At 37.3% G+C, this 15,258-nt stretch overlaps 1 pseudogene; it reads right to left on the bottom strand.

Annotated features, from left to right (window-relative positions):
* Positions 1-8,158, bottom strand: part of LOC117097412 — a 28,536-nt pseudogene extending 20,378 nt beyond the window's left edge.
* Between the last annotated feature and the right edge of the window lie 7,100 nt (positions 8,159-15,258).

Below are 15,258 nucleotides of genomic sequence, written 5' to 3'. Positions count from 1 at the left end.
CATCCTATTTCCTTGAAAATGTCAGGGTTGGGCTGCCCCAGTCTCAGACAACTCTCTTCATTATGATTATCAGTGTTAATGCCATGTCATTAATCCTCATGAGTATATGGAGGCCTCACACTGAATGCATGGGGAAGGTCACCATGGAAACATTTGTCTCCATAGATGACTCAAGGCAACCCCCATAACTGCTGAACCACATCCTGTCTCCCAAATGCACTGGATGAGGCCACAAATTTGGCATTTCCTATAGGACCATATTATTTTTAAAAGCTATTAAAAATCTATGCCAGGGAAGCATTCTTCAGACTCATGGTAATAATACTCTTTGCAATGTGTTTAAGTGGGTGATGCTATGCAATTAGTTGTTAACACCTTTTAATAAATGCACACAGTAAACATTACCTGTGGTTTTTCAGCTCCCGGTTTCTTTGCAGTGCTGTCATCTCTGGAGACAGGCACTGGCAGAGAGAAAAGTGCCCATGTAGAAAATAAGCAAAACACCTGCATTCTCACATTTCAGAAATGATCCTCCTTAGGGGTTAGTGTGGTCTATCAACCTGCATCACAGTGAAGTGGAGGGGAATAAAATTGTCTTTGCTGGATTTATTTTTTTGGCTGCCTCAATGAAAAAATCAAGCAAGATAACTCATGTAGAAAAATTACATTTGAGGACTGCAGACTTCTCACTTAGCCTTATCATGGAACGGCAGGATATCAACATTTCCTAGATGGAAAATTAGGTCTATGGTAGGAGATATCAGGCTTAAGTAAAATCACATGAGAACTACTGTATATATACCAGTCACCTCGGCACAGCTACGCTGAGCAATCTTTCTAGGGTTGCTATGTTCAGAGTTGGCCGTAACTATACACACCCTAAGCCCAGCTGGAAAAGCAAACAAGGGACTGAAAAAGGAACAGACTATTTCCCAGGCTGTACACATTTGCTGAATCTTCCCAGAGGCAGGTTGTCATTTCTTGTTTATTTCTTGAATCCTAGATGGAAACCTTGAACTTGAGTGATAATAATAGTAGACATTTGCTAACTGTACATATATTAGCTCATTTGTGTCTGTAAATGATCATATAATTCAGGTATTCTTTACTTCATTTGACAGATTAAGAGACTGAGGCATGGAAAGATTAAGTGATGTTACCATGGTCATGTACCTCTTAAATAGCTGAGGTGGGACATGAACCCAGGAATCTGGCATCCAGAGTTTTTTTCCTTTAACTTTAAGCCATGTGTTTACCTCTTGTAGAGTCATATTTATTCCTTTTCTCTCCTCTTCTTTCCTCTTCTCTTTCTCTCCCTCTCTCTTTCTTACCATTTTTATACTACTCTTTCACATCTGTCCCCAATCTTTCCCCTCAAGCCCACACCCACTTCCCACTTCTCTCCTCTCTCTTCTCTCTCTCCCTCTCTATTACTGGAAGTGATGGGCCCCATCTGGGTCCACCAGCTGGCCCCAGACAGAGGATTTTGGCCGTTCCCAAACTAAATCCTACTTGTAAAGCAGGAAAAGCTACTCCCTGCTTCCAGATCTCCCCTTCTCACTGACCCTCCCTTGTCCCTCTGTCACCTTCCTTCTTTTGCATAGGCTTCCAGTTCTCTTGTACTCTTTTCCCACAGTTTTCTCAGGAAAGAATGGGTTTTCTTAAAGTCATCTGATATGGTTTGGCTCTATGTCCCCACCCAAATCTCATCTTCAATTGTAATCACCACGTGTTGAGGGAGAGAGTTGATTTGATCAAGGGTGTGGTTTCCCCCACGCTGTTTTTGTGATAGTAAGTGAGTTCTCACGAGATCTGGTGGTTTTATAAGGCAGTTTCCCTGCTCCCGCTTGTTTCTCTCTCCTACCACCACGTGAAGAAGGTTCTTGCTCCTCCTTGTCTTCCGCCAGATTGTAAGTTTCCTGAGGCCTTCCCCAGCCATGTGGAACTGTGAGTCAACACAAATCTCTTTTGTTTATAAATTACCCAGTCTCAGGTAGTAGCTTTACAGCAGTGTGAGAATGGACTAATGCATTATCATATAGTAAATTCAGTCTCGTCATTTACATTAAATGTAAATGAACTCTTTATGAACATTTGCTTTTTAAAAAATTTTTGTTATTGAAGTACAGTTTACCATATAAATGGTGTCATGGACTGAACTCTGTCCCAAAATTCATACATTGAAGCCTTAACTCACAATGTGACTGTATTTGGATATAGGGCCTTTAAAAAGATAATTAAAGTTAATTAAGGCCTATAGGGTGGGACCTTAATCCAAGATGACTTACACCCTTATAAGAGAAGGAAGTGACACAGGGATACGTATAAACAAAGGCCTTGTGAGGATACAGTGAGAAGGTAATCAGAGACCTCAGGACAAACCAAACCTGTTGACATGTTGATCTTGGAATTCCAGCTTCCAGAATTGTGAGAAAATTAATTTGTTGTTGAAACCTCCTTGTCTATGACATTTTGTTATTGCAATGCTAGTAGGTTAATACATATGGGGAAATACACAAAAATACACAAATCTTAAGTATACAGATGGGTTTCTACATATTTATAAACCCATGAAATCACTCCAGATCAAGAAATAAAACATTTCCAGTACCCCAGAAACCTCTCTCCGGCCCCTTCCCACTCATGTTAGCAGTCTGTGCCCATATTTTCAGATCTGTTTCCCTGCAGAGAGGGTTCACTTAGGCCCTTCTCTCTCATGTGGAAGAGCTTTTCTTCTGCAAGTGCCCCTGTGCCTGGGTCTGGATATGAGAGTCAATTTTGGGAGTCAGGGTTGGCAGGGCCATTTGGCCAAAGAGCTAACGCAACATTTTCCAAGCTGTTTTCACAAGTAGTAAAGATGACACTGTAATCTTCATCTGATTTCTGCATCGATTTCTCAATTGTTTCTGAACTAGGGAGGGGAAAAGGGTATAATTATCTCCTTGATACCTAACATCTTGTTGGTTGACTGTGTTCAAGTTTGGAATTTAAAAAATAACCTATTTTTATTATAAAATATTTCAAACATTCAAAAATACATATGCTAATATAATGTACTACCACCTGATTTCAATAAATAAAGATGATTTACTATATTTGCCTTCGAAAAACATTTTAATTTAAACTAGTAAATCAGAGTTTCTTCTAATAGTCTTGAAATCTAAAGGCTTTGGGTCTTTTGAACAAATAATGAATGCCTCTAACAATCAAATAAAAAGCACAACATGACACAAAGCTCTCATAATTGTTAATTTTACTTTTTATCTAATGCACTTTCTATCATGTTGCATACCATCTGCTAACTAATGAAATGCCCTAAGGCTTAAATTGATAGATGTAAAAATCTCCAAATTCTACATAAAATAGAATTTGATATGTGATTGAGGGTTCCACGCTGATTTGGATTAGATCTTTGATGAAGGAGTAAAGACAACTGAAAGTTTAAGCAAATTTGGGGTTGTCCTACGTCACTAATATCATCCTCTGGGCAGGAATGGGTCTTGGGATCCATTTACTTTCTCTTCTCTCCTGTATGTATGTGTGTGTATATATATATGAAGAGCACCTAGTGGACCATGCCTTGATGATCAGGCAGCTACACCAAATGGTTACAGAAAATATGAATAGGTTTGAGAGGGGAAGAGCATCATAAATTCTTCAAAGAATTGCTATATGGGTTTAGAGGGGACAAAGCTATTACTGGTGAAGAGTCACCATAGAAAGTCCTGTGTCCTGAATGAAAATGCTCAAAAAATGAGAAAATCGGAACTTCAAAGATAGGCATAAACAAATGGAAGCATATTTCAAGAGAACCAGGCAGAACATCAAATTCAAGCCAGGGTTAGTTATTGTTCTGGAGGAATTATCTAATCTAGGGCAGTGAATGTGAACAGCTATGAATGATTTTGAACAGAAAGAACTCATTGACTTCATGTGCTCACTCCAGAGATCTAAACAGCATGTTCAAAAAACAAATGGCCAAGGAGGGAGACAGGGAGTGAGAGAGGGAGGGAGGGAGATTAAGTACTGAAAGTGGTGAGAGCCCTACATTAGGTTGAAAAGAAACAGGATGTATTAAGAAACAAGTTGCCGGGCGCGGTGGCTCAAGCCTGTAATCCCAGCACTTTGGGAGGCCGAGATGGGTGGATCACGAGGTCAGGAGATCGAGACCATCACGGTGAAACCCCGTCTCTACTAAAAATAAAAAAACTAGCTGGGCGAGGTGGTGGGCGCCTGTAGTCCCAGCTACTCGGGAGGCTGAGGCAGGAGAATGGCGTAAACCCGGGAGGCGGAGCTTGTAGTGAGCTGAGATCCGGCCACTGCACTCCAGCCCGGGAGACAGAGCGAGACTCCGCCTCAAAAAAAAAAAAAAAAAAAGAAACAAGTTAATGGGAACATATGTTGATTATCTTGTGTGATTCTTTTAATTCTTTAGAATTATCAATATGAATGATAAACCACATGCATCCAGTAATAAAAAAATCCAGGTCTACAGCTGCTGAGGAAACTCAAAACCCATTTTGGTGTTTAAGTGAGATACTTCTGTCAGCATTCAACAGTAGTTTTGGAAGGATTTACACTGGGGTCACATCCCTAGTCTCGATCCAGCCCTCATATCCACCTACTCGTAGGAGAAGGAGAAAGTTACCTGATTGGTGGATTTAGGATTAGTTAGATATAATCAACGCAGCCTATTCCTCTCTTTTTCTTGAGCCTATGTGCTGGGAGAAGGGATGTATTGTATGCTGTTTACCCTTTGATACAGACCCTGCTACAGTGTGGTGGGTCTGCCGCTTTCTCACTGTACTTACGGACAGAAGGGAAGGGGAAAATTTGTTCATTTCAGAGGTGAAGTCTCAAGAAGTTCACGCTGCCAGTGTCTAAGTCATAGTCTCCAATCACTTTTGTTAGTAATAAAAGTGTATTTTGTTAGTAATATACCTTTTGTCATTTTTGTTAGTAGTAAAAGTATATTTTGATGTTATCCCAAAGTTGAACATGGAGGAAAGATTGTTTTTCAACAATGCTTTCAGCAGTATTCGGCTCTATTTCCTAAATGACTGGATAGAATTAAAATAAATTTGTAATGATGTACTAATATAAATAAATGAAGTATCAGTTAACGAATATATGAATTAAGACAGAGCATGTAGCCTTGAACAAGCAGGGGGACAGAATATAAGGTCTTACACTATTAGTGGCTAATATTTATTAAGTGTTTATTCTGTCCAATTAATTTTGGTTATATTGTGAGCCCCATTTTTTGTGAGTCCCAATATTGTGAGATGACAGCCAAAAAGATGTGGAGAATGGATTCATAATCAAGGGCTTGATCTCAGAGTGGGTTCTCTTAACTTAGAATGTACTGGAAATTTATTAAAATAAATTTGTCTCTGAACTTCTTTGAAAACAGAACTTTTGTTATCAGTGCTAATACTTCTTTCCTTTTTCCTTTTTATATTGAGATATATTATCAGGAGAAAAAAAAATTATCTGTTAGGACATCCTGCAAAAGTATACTTCAAAGTTTCCCCCTATTTATCCTGCCAGTAATGGGACATAAGTATGTACATTTTAATCCACCTTGCATTAAAACTTATTTAAATTAAAATGTATTTAAAAATAGGCTGTTGTCACTTTTTATATTTAATTTCAGTCAGGATAGGCTATGGTCGTCCACAGTATCAAGCAGCCTCAGAACTTCATTGGCTTAAAACAACTTAGATGTATACCTTGCTCAAACTACATATTTTTTTGCAAGCTAGATGGGTGCTCTGTTCTCTATCATCCTTTCTCTGGAATCCCACGCAGGAGAGCTGTATAAGGTTTTGCATCTGCTATTCAATGTTCTTTTCCAGAAGTAAAAAATATCACTTAGTTCACAATCCCATTAGTCATAACAAGTCATCTGGCTTCACCCACTTACAAGTTGCCTGGAAGTGCAAATCCACCATGTACCAAAAAGGAAGAAAGCTAGACAACACTTTGTGATCAGCACTAGGATTGCTACATGATTTTACAAGTTTTATAGCTGAAAAATGGCAACTAGCCTTATTTGGCATTTACATTACGAGAGAGGTTATGCAATTATTTTCTCTTTTGTGAATTGTTTGTACATGCCCTTTTGTGTCTGACAAATAGATTAAAATGGGTATGTTGGCAGTGACCGGTAGAAAAGTTGGTGGAGGAATTTAAGTTGTTCTCAAGTAATCAACAAGGGTTATCCACTTTTTCTCCCTGCCCCTTACCCACTGCTGTCTCCCTTATCCCTTGGAACTAAAGTTCTATATAGGAAGATATTCTGGAGGGTGGTGGTTACCTCATCTGTAACACACCATAAGCAACGTGTCTTAGAATGGTTTCCACGGGGGCATTGATCATTTGGTGTTTCCTAACCTGTGATTGATTCATAAGTTTTTCAATATCTCATGCCAGGCTACTTCAGGTACTCTGTAAAAGGTACCTATTTTTCCAAGGTGTATTTCTTAGGCCTCTCTTAATTTGAAGTGACATAATTCCAATCTGAACTCATTAAAAAAAAAAAAAGCAAAATGGTGTGTCCTCAAGTAAAAGTTACAGGGGTTTCCTAGGTTTAGGCATGGCTGGATATGTGAAGTCAAATAATAACATCAGAACTTATTCATTTATCACTAAGACCAAACTAGGAAGTTATGTGAGTCTTTACTTGCTCGTGTATGTATTGGGGATAATTATTATTTTTCTGCTGTACTTGTTGTGAGGATTCTTTCATTAATTCATGCAAAACTTTTTTTTTTTTTTTTCTTGAGATGGAGTTTCACTCTTGTTGCCCAGGCTGGAGTGCAGTGGTGTGGTCTCGGCTCACTGCAACCTCTGCCTCCCGGGTTCAAGCGATTCTCCTGCTTCAGCGTCCCAAGTAGCTGGGATTACAGGCATACGCCAGCATGCCCAGCTAATGTTTTGTATTTAGTAGAGACGGGGTTTCACTATGTTGGTTAGGCTAGTCTGGAACTACTGACCTCAGGTGATCCACCCGCCTCAGCCTCCCAAAGTGTAGGGATTACAGGTGTGAGCTACTGCACCCGGCACATGTAAAACTTTTAATACAATGCCTTACATAGTAATAGTAATAGAAGATAACTGCCTACTATATTTCTTACTGCATATACTATTACTATTTATTCTTATGTATGGATGGTTCAATACACTGAAATGATCTAATTGCATCTGTCATTTGGAGATTTGAATTTAGCTTATTACCTTTAGACTTTATTATTGACATATAGATGAAAGTGATGGATATGAAAGATTTGAAATATGTTTTTCAAATATGTCCTAAAACAAATTTCAGGAAGAGACTAGAAACTGGACTTGCCAGATTCCACATATCTCAATGCTGAGTGTGTGGAATTTTTTTATTTTTTTATTTTTTTAAAATTTGAGATGGAGTCTTGCTCTGTCATCAGGCTGGAGTGCAATGGCGCAATCTTGGCTCACTGCAACCTCTGTCTCCAGGGTTCAAGCGATTCTCCTGCCTCAGCCTCCTGAGTAGCTGGGACTAGAGGTACACACCACCACACCTGGCTAATTTTTGTATTTTTAGTAGAGATGGGTTTCACCATGTTGGCCAGGATAGTCTCAATCTCCTGACCTCGTGATCCACGTGCCTTGGCCCCCCAAAGTGCTGGGATTACAGGCGTGAGCCACCACGCCCGGCCTGAGTGTGTGGAATTTGACGTACCTATGTGGTAACAAAATGGATATATCCAGTTTATAGCTGGAACTCTGATTCTGTACAGAGGTCATGACAGAGGTCAGCATAATAAACATTAATTGAAGAGTCATTTGTTTATGTCAGAGATTTGTTATGTAGTATAAAATATATCCATGATGTTATGCAAAAATGGATTGTGTATTTTTTCCCTCCTAAATAGATCTTAATAAATGGGCTACTTTAACATATTACATAAAAATAAAAAATTGAGTTTTAAAGAATAAATTTGCTTGACACAACAAATATCAAAGGGAACTGAGGAGCAGCTACTTTGGCCATGATTCCAATTCTTCATTCAGTATGTGTGCATACCTGTTCCTCATTTGTTTGGGTCACTTGCTTCCCTCTGGAGGAACCTGAGCACTGAGTCTGCTTAAGGGTAATAGAGTCCTTGACAAAGTTCATGCTAAGGCCAGAGATGTGAGATTGCCGTTTGGAAACAGAAGATCAGATGGCCAATTATGGAAGTGGGGAGAAGAGCCATCCAAAGAAACTGAGAAGAATCAGTAAGAACAGTAGGAGAGAGCAATTTCACCCAAGTCAAAGTAAGAGATAGTGTTATCTTTTTATTTATATTATTATTTTTTAATTTTAGAGATGAAATATTGTCCTGTTAACCAGCTGGAGTGCAGTGGTGGGATCACAGTTCACTGCAGTTGCAATCTCCTGGGGTCAAGCAATGCTCCTGCTTCAGTCTCGCTAGCAGCTGGGACTATAGGTGCTCACCACTGTGCCTGGTTAATTTTTTAAGTCTCAAAGAATGATCAGTGTCATACTCTCAGATAAATCTAATAGACTTAGTGAAAATAATCTATGAATTTCATCAGTTAAAATATAATGACATACAATGAAAGCAGTTTCACTCTTGTGATAGGGCAGAGATGTACAACAGAGGAGGTGAGGATGTCTTTTTAAAATATTTTTTAATTTTTAAGTCTTTTGTTTAATGGAATGACAACTAAACGAAGTTTTAAGGAGGGTTGCTTTTTTAAGTTATAGAATTAGAAAATGTTTTATTGCCCAACTGGGAAGAAGTTCAAACATGAGATGCTACAAATAGAATGAAGACACAGAAACAACTGATGGAGCCCGATTCCAGTTGAGATTGATTCAGCAAATTTTAATCACACCTATGTATATGAATTTTAAGACTTGCTGGTCTTAAGGTGAATGTTCCATAAGTTTTTGGAGCTCAAATCTTTAACAATTAATTTCATTCACTAATTGATCCTACCCACCCTCAGAATTCTATTCTTTTATTCCCTCTCCTAGCTACCCAGTCTCTGAAATAACTATGAAAGTCATTTTGTACATCTCTCTATTCTTTTTATCCTTCCTGCCACCTCCCATCCAGTCAGACACAAAGTCCTACAGATTCTTTTTAAAAAATATATAGAGAGAGTCTTCACCTTTTTTTTTTTCCTTAAAAACAAGATTCTCTTTTTTTGTGATCTCCATTAAACTGGAAGCTCCTTAGAAATGACACTTATTCTTATTAATGTTTTCCCTCATTTCAAACCCTTAAAATATATGTAACATAGTATTCAGTAAGTTTTGTGGAGTTGAGCTAAATGATCCTGTTGCTAGTTTTCAAGTTTCACGACCTACCACCCTTGAATTTTACACTCCAGCCACACTAAACAACCAACTCTCCCAGCGATACTCCAGACTGCTCTTTTGTCATTGTACGTGTTTCCTTGTCTTTTCACACTCTCTTACTTCTGCCTGAAATGCTCTGATATGCATTGTTCACCTGGAAAATGGGCCTTATCTTTCAAGAGCTAGAAGAATTTATGCCCCCGTGAAATTTCCCTTTGTTTCTCTACTTTTGTGCAGACTGTGCTGCAGAATACCAAACACATTTCTTCTCCTTTCTGGCACAGAGCAAAACATTTCCCAGGCTCATTTGTTGTTTGAAATGGCCACAGAAGGTGAATGGAAACAATGTGTACACTCTCAGGCTTGGAGGGTAAATTCCTCCCAGTTGTGATTTTCCCTGTTGTTTTCCACATTCAGGTGGCTGATCTAAAGAACCCTCTCAAGGAGGTCTCAGGAACCACATGTTGAAGAGGTAGAGCTGTTAGAGAAAGGAGCCCAGGCCCCCTGAGTCTCCTTAGAAGAGAGCTGCTCAACCAGTAACTCCTGCATAGGACCATTGTGAGAGTGGGAAATAAACCTTTATTGTGTTAAACCACAGATTTCAAAATTTATCTATTATAGCCGCTCACGTAATCTTAACTAATGCAGCTCTCATTGCATCTTGTATGCACCTCTATGCAGCTCTCAATGCATCTTGTATGAGCCTCTATCATAATTTATTATATTAGATTGTAATAATCTGCAGATATGGCTATCACTCCACCAGACTATGCCTGTTCCATAGACTTTGTGTATATCAATATTCCCAGTATCTGCTACAAAATATGTGTTTTACAAACATTAACCCTAAATTTTATGAGTGTGTCACAGTTTAATCTATTATCTTTTTCTCAAGTTTGTTTATTTCTGGGAAATGTTTTCCAATTATTTTATTGTGATAAAATACATATAACATAAAATTTACCATCTTAACCACTTTTTAAGTGTACAGTTTAGTGGTGTTAAGTATATCCATAATCTTATGCAACTATCACCACCGTTCTTCTCCATAACTCTTCTCATCTTGTTTTTTTTTTTTTTTTTTTTTTTTTTGTTTTTTTTTTTTGTTGAGACGGAGTCTTGCTCTGTCGCCCAGGCTGGAGTGCAGTGGCCGGATCTCAGCTCACTGCAAGCTCCGCCTCCCGGGTTTACGCCATTCTCCTGCCTCAGCCTCCCGAGTAGCTGGGACTACAGGCGCCCGCCACCTCGCCCGGCTAGTTTTTTGTATTTTTAGTAGAGACGGGGTTTCACTGTGTTCGCCAGGATGGCCTCGATCTCCTGACCTCGTGATCCGCCCATCTCGGCCTCCCAAAGTGCTGGGATTACAGGCTTGAGCCACCGCGCCCGGCCACTCTTCTCATCTTGTAAAACTGAAACTCGATACTCATGAAACAATTACCTATTGCCTCCTCTCCCAGCCCCTGGGAACTGCTATTCTACTTTCTGTCTCTATGATTTTGCCTACTCTATTTAGTTCATGTAAGTGGAATCATACGGTATATGTATTATTGTGACTGGTTTACTTCATCTAGCATAACACATTCAAAGTTCATCCATGTCGTAGCATACATCAATATTTCCTTTTTAAATTTTTCTTTAAATATTTTTAGAGATGTGGTCTCTCACTATGTTGCCTAGGGTGACCTTGAACTTCTGGCCTCAAGCAGTCTTCCCACCTCAGTTTCCCTAGGAGTTGTGACTACAGGCATGTACCACATTTTGCTTTTCCATTCATCCCATTGGTGAACACTTGAGTTACTTCTATGTTTTAGCTATTGTGAATAATGTTATTGTAACATGGGTGTATAAATATCTCTTCAAGATTCTGTTTTCAATTATTTGGGGTATATACCAAGAATTTGGAAATTCTGGATCATATGGTAATTCTATTTTTAATTTTTGAGGACTTGCCATACTGTTTTCCACAGTGGCTATAACATTTTGCATTCCAGCAACAGTGCAGAAGAGTTTCAATGTCTCCATATTCTTGTCAACATATTTTCTATGTTTTTAAAAAAGTTTTCCTGTAATCTCAGCACTTTGAGAGGCCGAGGTGAGTGGATCACGAGGTCAGTCATTCAAGACCAGCCTGGCCAACATAGTGAAACCCTGTTTCTACTAAAAATACCAAAAAAAAAAAAAAAATTAGCTGGGTGTGGTGGCGGGGCCTGTAATCCCAGCTACTTGAGAGTCTTAGGTAGGAGAATCTCTTGAACCTGGGAGGCGAAAGTTGCAGTGAGCCCAGATCATGCCACTGCACTGCAGTCCGGGTGACAGTGCGAGACTCTGTCTCAAAAAAAAAAAAAATTTTGTAGTATCCCTCTTAACAAGTGTGGGGTGATAGCTCAATGTAAGTTTTCGTTTGTATTTCCTTAATGATTAGTGATGTTGAACACTTTTCATGTACTTATTGGCCATTTATATATCTTCTTTAGAGAAGTGTCTACTCATGTCCTTTGCCTACTTTTAAATCAAATTGTTCATTTTTCACTGTTGAGTTTTAGGAGTTCTCTATATATTAATATCTTATCAGATACATGATTTGTAAATATTTTATTCTGTAGGTTGCCTTTTTACTCTGCTGATATTGTCTTTAAAAATATATATTAAAAAATTGTACCCAGCTTAATATATTATTGACAAATAAAAGTTATATATATATTTGTGGTAGGCAACATATTTTGATATATGCATACAGTATGAAATGATTAAATCATGTTAATTGACAAATCCATTGTCTCACTTAATTAGTCACAATTTTTTTTCCTTTCCATAAAATTCAGTTTTTCTGTTTTTTGGTTTGTAGCCTGTGTCCTTAAAATCATATCCAAGAAATCACTGCCAAATCCAATGTCATAAAGCTTTTGCCATGTGTTTTTTCTTAAATTTTATAGTTTCTTAAGGTTTTAAATGTAGGTCTTTGATCCATTTAAATAAATTTTTGTATATGGTGTTAGACAAGGGTCCAACTACATTATTTTGCATGTGGATATCCAGTTTTCCCAGCACCAGTTGTTGCAAAGACTCTTTTCCTTATTGAATCGTCTTAGCTCTCTTGCGAAAATCATTTACCATATATATGAGGGTTTATTTCTGAATTATCTGTTCTATTCCATTGGTCTATATCTTCCATTGGTCTCTCTCTCTGTTTATGACAGTACTACACTGTTTTGATTACTGTAGCTTTGTGGTAAGTTTTAAAGTGAGGAACTGTGACTCCTCTAGATTTGTTCCTTTTTCAAGACTGTTCTGGCTATTCAGGGAACTTTGATATTCCATATGAATTTTAGGATGAATTTTTCTATTTCTATAAAGAGTATCATCAGGATTTTGATAGGATTGTATTGAATCTGTAGATCACTTTGGGTAGTATTGCTATCCTAAAAATATTGTCTTCTACTCCATAAACATAGGATGAGTTTCTATTTTTTATGTCTTTAATTTCTTTCAGCAAAATTTTATAGTTTTCCTTGTACATGTCTTTCATCTCCTTGGTTAATTCCTATGTATTTTATTTTCATTCAGAAATATTTATTAGGTGCCCATTTTGTTACCCATATTATCACAGGGAGTTATTACAAAATGATGAGCAAGACAGACAAGGGCTCATGGGGCTTCCTCATGCATGTTTTTTGGTATCACCAATTTACCTCCTGTGGCCTGTAGCAAATGTATTGTGTAATTCTAGTCCATGAGCTTAGTATATTTATTTTCAGGTACTCGCTCAGCTGTACTTGTTTAAAACAAATGCCTGAAACTTGATAAGTTTGTATGGATATTAAGAGTAAATCAACTATTCCATATGTGTAAAGTACATTTTATTCTCCCTGTAAAACTCTCAATGTTTTTCTTCAAAATATGCTTTATGATGTATATACTAACTATTATTTTAAGATAGTTGGGAAAATGAAAGGCCCATCATTAAAAAGAGATGGAACATTTGACACATTATGCGGCTGCCTGTTTTTATTCTTGTCACCTTATCTGTTTTTCAGGTTTTTAAAAATATTATAAATGCCCACACATGTACACACATTCACTTAATTTCTTCTTAATCTGTGATCTTCCAGGTTTCTATTGTATAGATTAATCCATGTATATTTGCTAGTCTTTTTAAATTAAAGTCAATGACAAAAGGACCATCATGGGACAACCATTGGGAAATGTTTCATTCACTCTTGTAAGTGACTTGTTTCTAGTGTAAATGTTTAAAAGAAAGTCTTTTTATTTATTCAAAAGTTGAAGGTTCTTTTTTTTTTTTTTTTTAATCATTTTCTCTTTAGCACTGGAAACTGTCAGGTAAAACAGTATATATCCCTAATGACTATTTCAGAAATAAATGTATCATTGTTTCTAATAACTGGATACAGTATATAAATGTCATTTTGTAAAGTCTAAATTCTACTATTACCTGAACAAAATATAAACCAGGAAATTAACATAAAAGAAATATCCACATTCACCTATTCCTCTCCTCTCTCAACATTCTGCTTCTCCTTTGCTCTGTAGGGTAACCATGGTGAGAAAGATGTTGGCGACTTGGATGGAGAACAAGTACAAAAATTTCTCATTCTATGTTCCTCCTCTACTAGTTTGGCATTTACACATGTCATGATTAATCTAGAAATGTAAATATGCATATTTAATATTTAAAGTTTATCTACGTTTGTTCTTATCCCAAATATACAAGAACCTTAGAAACCTAACTTGAATCAACCTCTCCCATATTACATTTCTTTCCTTCTTATTTTTGTTAAATCTATCACTTAGACATTGTTATTAGTATTGTTTTATATAGTCAATGCTTATTTAGCTCTACCATCATATTTCTTCAATTTTCTGGAAGAGTTCGAGAAGGATTAGTACTAGTTCTTTAAATGTTTGGTAGAATTCACCGAGGAAGCCATCAGGTCCATGGCTTTTCTTCAGGATATTTTTTGATTATTGATTCAATCTTCTTACCTTTGATTTAATCTTCTTGCCAATTACAAGTCTATTCATATTTTCTATTTCTTCAGGGTTTAGTTTTGCAGGTTTTGTGTTTCTGGAATTTTTTTACATTTTATATAGGCTACCTAGTTGTTGGCATACACTTGTTCTTAATACTGTCTTATAATTTTTAATTTTTTTTGAGACGGAGTCTTGCTCTGTTGCCCACGCTGGAGTGCAATGGTGTGATCTTGGCTCACTGCAATTTCTGCCTCCTGGGTTCAAGCGATTATTCTGTTTCAGCCTCCTGAATAGCTGGGATTGCAGGCATAGGCTATCATGCCTGGCTAATTTTTGTATTTTTAGTAGAGACAGGGTTTCACCATTTTGGCCAGGTTAGTCTCAAACTCCTGACCTCAACTGTCGTGCCCGCCTTGGCCTCCCAAAGTGCTAGGATTACAGGCATAAGCCACCTGACCCAGCCAATTATAATTCTTTTTATTTATGTGGAATCATCTCCACTTTCATTTTTGATTTTATTAATTTAAATTTTTCTCTTTTTTCTTAGTTCATCTAGCTAAAATTTCATCAATTTTGCTGATCTTGAGGAATCAACTTTTAGTTTTATTGATTTTTCTCTATTATTTTTCTATTCTCTATTTTATCTTCGCTCTAATCTTTATTTCCTTCTTTCTGCCAGTTTTGAGTTTGGTTCTTTTTCTAGTTCCTTAAGGTATAAAATGAGGTAGTTGATTTGCGACCTTTTTTGTTTTTTAACATTAAGTGTTTACAGCTATAGATTTTTTCCTTTAGTACCGCTTTTGCTGTGTACCGTAAGTTTTGGTATAATGTAGTTTCATTTTCATTTGTCTCTAATTATTTTCTAATTTCTTTTGTGATTTCTTTGACCCATTGGTTGTTGAAGATTGTGCTGTATG

Source organism: Trachypithecus francoisi, unplaced genomic scaffold, assembly GCF_009764315.1.
Source record: "Trachypithecus francoisi isolate TF-2019V2 unplaced genomic scaffold, Tfra_2.0 Lachesis_group15, whole genome shotgun sequence".
Classification (NCBI taxonomy): Eukaryota; Metazoa; Chordata; class Mammalia; order Primates; family Cercopithecidae; genus Trachypithecus; species Trachypithecus francoisi.
Note: the sequence above shows the minus strand (reverse complement) of the source record. Positions and strands in the feature narration are given on the sequence as shown.